General features: G+C 41.9%; 1 protein-coding gene across 1 annotated transcript in view; it reads left to right on the top strand.

The window, feature by feature from the left end:
- The first annotated feature begins 735 nt into the window (after positions 1-735).
- RGL1 (ral guanine nucleotide dissociation stimulator like 1) overlaps positions 736-6728 on the top strand; it is a 119535-nt gene continuing 113542 nt past the window's right edge. Inside the window, exon 1 of the mRNA XM_042465145.1 lies at positions 736-877. The gene's annotated coding sequence lies outside the window, so the exon portion shown is untranslated. The remainder of the gene's footprint in view (positions 878-6728) is intronic.

Raw genomic sequence — 6728 nt, 5'->3', positions numbered from 1 at the left:
CCTTTGGAATAACCTCCTTGTAGATCCAAGAAATTGATATAAACAACCTCCCTTCCAAAAAAAGAGTGGAGTGAGTGGATATGAAGGCAACAGTATGTAAAACCCAGCAAAATCCAAGGAGCTATGTGTGATAACTCACACTTATATAGACCTATGTGGAAGAACTGAAGGCAGAGAAATACACCGCCAGAAACTTTTAGGTTATTAGTTTTGGTGAACTGGGGATGGCAGGGGGGCTTTCTTCTTCAACTGACTTTGGGATTTCTCTTTTTTGTCTTTATATTATATTATGTTACAGAATTTAATGTATTGTTTATGTTTTTACTTGATTGCTGCAGAAATTTGTATTAATCAGTCTGACCAAAGGGGTTGTTAAAGAGATAAGACAGCAGTTTTGAAACAGGTATATAAAAATGTAAAATGAAAAGGCTACGAATGCAACAAATCTACCTAGAAAAAGAAAAAAAAAGGTGTGTACATGAATATATTCCTGAATTTCTGAAAGGTGATTGCTAGACTGAACAAAATTTCAGTGTGTTTCTGCCTTGCGCATAGTGCACAGATTTTGCCATGTATGCATCCAAGAATAGATCAATGCCTGATTTCATTGTTGGCTGTATATTAGAATCCAATCTCGAATGGTTCATAGAATGCTGTTTCCTTTGATAAATCTCTGAACTGTGTAGGAATCTACCTGATCAGATGATGCCCACAAAGCAGGAAGATCCACAACCTTCCTCTTGTTCTCAGCTAAGATACTGCAGATGCAGACTGAGGGGAGAGAGAGGGTGTTTTCAGGCTTGCTTGCTGCATTTCTTGGTCTGAATGCTATCAGAACATATCAAAGCGGAAAAGATGCTCTTTCCTTAATCAATTTGTGAGTAGTCTGATTTCATTTTCCTGATGGGAGTTAATGTTTGTACTGTTGTTGTACCAAATATATATTCCGAATTCCTTCCAGCCAGTGCTTCTGTCGCGGTTCGGCTTCTCTTGCAGTGCTGTAATGCATGGAGATTATTGTTCTATTTTTAAACAGATGCATAGTGTTTGTTACAGATGTGGATCACTCTGTTGAACTGCATAAAGGGGATGGCAACGGAATTGCAAAGGATGTCTTGCTGAGCTGTGGTGGGTCCTTCATAGCTGGGTTGTGCGGGGAGTTGGCGACTAGATGCTTTTCTGAGTATCAGCATGGTTTATGGCTGTAGGGAATATGCCTTAACCCTCTGAGTGCACAATTCTTTCTGCATCACAGTCTAGGGACCCTCCGGGTGTTTATTGTTTCATTCTGGGGAGCACTAAAGTCCACCCCCTTCTTTGATTTGAACCCTGTTCTTCAGAGTCATAGTCCAACACTCAGATTACTACAGCACATTGGCCATTATAATTTTTATGTGTGTGTGTGTGTGTGTGTGTGTGTGTATACACACATATGCACATACATGCAGTATATAATCTTCTATTCCAAATGTACTTTCTCTCCCCAAATTTCTTACAATACATCAATAGGTTTGACCTATAAATTTGTTTGTCAGTTCACTTCTAAGTTGGTTATCTTTCAATTTTCCATAAATTCAGATATTTTAAGCAACTACATGTGCCTGGTGCTTGCTTTTCTTTCCCTTTCCCCCCCCCCCCCCCCATATATACTTCTTGCACAGTACAAGGTGTTGGTTATTACCTTTAAAGCCCTACATGGCTTGGGCCTGGGTTACTTATGGGAACGCATCTCCCCATACAATCCGCCCCGCAAACTTAGAACAAGTGGGAAGAACCTGTTGGAGGTGTCATCATCCAAACATGTTTCCACTTCCCAAAAAGCTTTCAGTATAGCTGCTCCTAGACTATGGAGATTTTTGTTACATCCCTGGAGATTTTCAAGAAGGTGGTAAAGACGGAGCTCTTCCGCCACGCATATCCTCCTGACCTTTTATGAAGACCATTGGTACGGACCGAGAGCACCTGGCCCCGTGATTGATTGATGATTGATGATTTATGTTTTTAGCTATGGTTTTAATTGTAATTAATGTTGTAATATTACAAGTGTTTTTAACTCTGCTGTGATCCCGCCTCGATCCATTGGGAGAGGCGGGAAGATACAAATTAAAACTATTATTAGTATTACTATTATTATCATATAAAATAGCATATCTTCTCTCAATCTTTTTTAAAATGATTCCCCAAAAGTACATTTTAGCCGAGAGGAGGGAGCCAAGGCAGAAGTGAGGGAAGCCGAGGGGTGATCAGCAGGAGGTGGGGGCAAGGCAGGCTGATGCCAACCCCTCACCGATCAGGGCTCCCCTCCGGCACCAAGTGTCACCAAGGCTAATCTGTCCTCATCTAGGTAACGTAATTTAAGGATAGGATCAAAGTTGGGTAATATCTTTATTAGGACTAACCAAAATGACACAGAGGGATGCAAGCTGTACTGTACTTTTAACTTTTAAAAACTTGTGTATGTTTTATGTAATTTATACTGTTTTGGTAAGATGATTTTAATTATTAAAAAAATATTGTAAATTTTAAATTGTTTTTATCTGTGAGTCGCCTAGGGTCACTTTCTGGGAGAAAGCATATAAATCAATTAATAAATTAAATAAATAAATTATACTTTACAAGTACTACTGTAAGGTACTGTCTCCCAAACCTTTTTGTTACCTGGGGCACATTTATTTACTGACTTAAAATTTGACTGAGGCATGCATCCAGACTGACAGAAAAGTTTGAAATTTTGTTCCTGTTCTTTTTGATTTTATACTGGGTTAAAATAAACTGACCTGCTGGGAAAAAGTCTCTGATCATACTGCGAGCTGACAGAAAATATTATGGGGTGAACAAAGCATGTCTTTGAATCGCCAAAATAAACTGGGAAGGAATAATAACTGGGAGTTTCTGGTCTTTTTAGTCAACCTGGACATAAAGTTTACTCTTACACCTAGCTAGCTAGTCAGTAGCTAGCGCAGTGATGGTGAACTTTTTACAGACCGAGTGCCCAAACTGCAACCCAGACCCCACTTATTTATTGTAAAGTGCCATGTCCCTCTGGCTTTCTAGTAAGAAACTCTGGCAAACTCTGTGCTAGGGTGACAGCATATGTGCCCACAGAGAGGGCTCTGAGTGCCACCTCTGGCACGCGTGCCATAGGTTCGCCATCACTGAGCTAGGGGGTTACCTTGTGCAAACGGTGCCACCTGGAAAGGGTGTGTATTCTCCCCTCCTGCTGCTCCATCACTGGGCTTCAATGCCTGTACTGAAGCCACTCACTCACAGTTGCAAGGTTGTGAGTTCAATCCCAGCCAGGGGCTCAGGGCCGACTCAGACTGGCATCCTTCCAAGGTGGCTAAAATGAGTACTCAGTTTGATGGGGGCAATTAGCTTATTACATAAACCGCTAAGGGAGTGCTTAAGTGCACTGATAAGTGGTATAGAAATATACTTACTATTGCTGTTGTTATTGCGTTCACCCCTTGGAGGGCCCAACCAGGTGTCACCCTCCTTCTGGGGTGTCATCCAGTGTGGTCCGCACACTCCTGCACCCCCTATTGATGCCACTGCTTACACCTGAAATGTTTTAGCATGTGAAGAACTTGTGTCCTGAAATTCAAGGTTCTGTTGCCCGTATCTCTTCATGGAAGGTGGAAAATCTAGAATAGTTGCTCATGCAGAGATACAACAGGCAGTTCCCTGTTGCGTCTGACGGTTCTACTCTATCTCTGCCTGAGAAATGACTGAAAGCTTCATACACAGCCATGAATAAAGCAGGGGTCGGAATGTTGTGGCCTTCCAGATGTTGTGGAAACTGTTGTTCCTAGCATTCCTCACTTAGGGCTGCTGGGACTTGCAGTCTAATGACATCTGGAGTGCTACATGATTCCCACCCATGCAATGAAGGCTGACTGCAAGGACGGAAAGGCAAATGAGGGAAAGGCCTACTATGATATATGGCCAGCCTCCTCTATAGATTGGTGTGACTTAGCTCAACAAAGCCTTTCCGTGTCTCATTTATTTATTTTGGCACAGTTTGACAATTGTTGCATGAAATGGGGAAAGATTGTTGCATTGCAGCAAAGACAAACTGATAGTGTAAACACAACACTCTTTCTTTCTTTCTTTATTTCTTTCTCCAAGTATGGGATCCAAGCTGGCTCACAATGTACGTTAAAACAAAATACGGTTAAAACAATGGGTAACACAAAAGTTTTTTTAAAAATACAACAATTAAATAAGCAACCATATTAAAACATTAATTTAAAGCAATTAAAAAGTTTAAAACTTGGTGATGGGTTTTGAAGGTGTTTGTGTCTGTGTTGCATGACCATTTTCTGATGTGGTTTTGTCATGCAGGTGCTTGAAAGAATGATCTTTTTTCTTAGTTACTTCCAGTCCTGGGTGTGTTCTTGGTGAGTGTGTACAAGAATCTGAAGACATCTGGATGTTGTGTATTTGGAGGCAAAGGCTATGAAAAGCACCATGTTTTTAAAAATCAGCTTAAAAATACATAAAATGAAATGCTGTAGCTTGGGTTGTGCAAGAACATGTCTGTTTTATTTTTTCCCAGATGAGTCCAATTACGCTTCATGAAATACCTTTAGCCAGACTGGCCCTGGGTTTCTCATTAGCTATTAAGAGTACCTGGTATGATTTTCAGAGGCATTTTTAAAGGCATTAGGAGAATGTCTTGTGCACATCTGGTGTTTGTCTGTCTTTGATCCCACATTAGGGCTTTGGCAGATGTTGCCACTGTCTAACTGGACCCTATATAGGTACAGATGCACGAAAACACTTGATAGGAGAACTGGCAAGAGTGTCTGCAATGTCTGTATCTCTGAGGAATGCAACAGATGGAATATTCCTCTGACTTCCAGTATTAAAATACTATGTTAAATTGCATGCAGAAGTTAATGGGTTGCTTTGCACTGCCACGTTTCTGTTCAGTTTTGTTCCTTGGAGCTTATGCTGTACCAGTATTTAGAGCTAGTGCTGTGTGAGATTTATTAAGAGTTACTATAAAGGAGCCAGTGCAGTGGTTTGAGTGTTGGACTATGACACTGGAGACCAAGGTTCAAATACCTGCTCGGCCTGGAAACTCACTAGGTGACCATGGGCAAATGATACTCTCTCAGTCTCAAAAAACCCCATGATGGACTCATTTTAAGGTCATCATAAATCAGAAATGACTTGAAGGGACACAGCAGCAGCAACAACAACAACTGTAAAGTAATGGCCAAAAAGCCTCTGGTTGATTATACTTCCATCATGAATTGACTGGGCATGTGATTCTTCCTTAGTCCTCCAGTCCAGGCCCTAGGGGATAATACTGACCTAGGGACCAGTAGATACGGGCCCTTTGTGACGCCCTCGTCATGTGCTAGGGTTGCCTGGAGGCGGAGCGCCCACATGCCCCACAACCCTAGCACATGACGAGGGTGTAATAATGGCGGTGCCCTGTATACATGGGCACCACCATTGTTACATAAGCGCCACACGGCATCCACACATTGCCCTACAGCACTTATGTATCGAGTGCACCAGTGGCACACTTGTTGCGTCATGGCATGGCTTTAAAAGAACCCACATTTTGCGGGTTCTTTTTCCTGCAGAGGGAAGCCATGCAGTTTGGCGGCTGTGGCTTCCCTCCACAGAAAAAAAGGCCGCTGCCGTTCCGGACCTTAAATCAGGTATGTACCGGGCCATTGTTACAGAGCTCTTGTAAGGATTATAGAGCCCATGTAAGTGTTTTGATTGCTGTCACAAACTAACCTTTAAAAAGGAAGACTGGACTCAAGTTGTGCAAGGAGAGGGTTGTGTCTATGGCCATCCCATTCCTCACACCCACAGCAGCCCTTTTGCCTGCTGAACATTCTCTCTGGAAGATGGGGAGACCTTCTTGGTCTCTCCTCCTCTCTTTTGGAGGATTACAACTCCCAGAGGTCCTCTGCCAACTAGTGGATTCTCAGAGTTGTAACATTTGTTCTGAACACTGGGTGCAGTGGAGCAGCACAGGAGCTGCGATGGGGGTAGGAAACCCTCGCTTTGAGCAGAGCTTGCTTCCACCAAGTACGGTTACTTTATTGGAGGGCAGCGGGAATCTTCCATTTATATGACGGGTTTACTTTGGATCGCGCACAGTCATTGTTCTATTATTTATTATACTAGTATACACCATTGATTGATTGATTGAATGTGTCTTACATACAGTATTTTACCTGTTACCTTTATGAAACATACCACTCTCCTTCTCAGTGTTACATCTCTTTAACAGTGATAATTCTTTTCTCTGCATTTAGCCAATCATTTTTTAGGGATAACTCCCAGAAGTTAGCGTCAAAGCCATCGCAGCTTTAGGCTTTTTCTGACTTTCTCTAGAATGCTGCCAAGCGGGAGGTTATCTTGCATGAGAGAAGAGTAGCAGTAAGTGTACACATAGATAGGAGAAAAGAAGAAGTCATGGATGGAGCTATGCAGAACACATAAGCTTTGTGAGCCATGGGTATTTTCTGTTTCTACATAAAATGGCCTATTCAATATTCGCAGTCAGAAGAACTAAGACAAAGCTCTTAAACTTTTTAAAAAGGAAACTAAATCTGTGCCAGGTAGCAGATTCTGCATTCTACCATGCTCTGTGTGGCATGCCATTTAGTATAATCTGCTGAATATGAAAAGCCATTTCTGTAGTGTCTGACTTTTTAGAGCAGAGGGAGAAACATGTCATTAACAGAGTGGTCACT

The sequence above is a fragment of the Sceloporus undulatus genome, chromosome 4, assembly GCF_019175285.1.
Source record: "Sceloporus undulatus isolate JIND9_A2432 ecotype Alabama chromosome 4, SceUnd_v1.1, whole genome shotgun sequence".
Classification (NCBI taxonomy): domain Eukaryota; kingdom Metazoa; phylum Chordata; class Lepidosauria; order Squamata; family Phrynosomatidae; genus Sceloporus; species Sceloporus undulatus.
The sequence above is the reverse complement of the archived record's forward strand: the minus strand, read 5'-3'. Positions and strand labels throughout refer to the sequence as shown.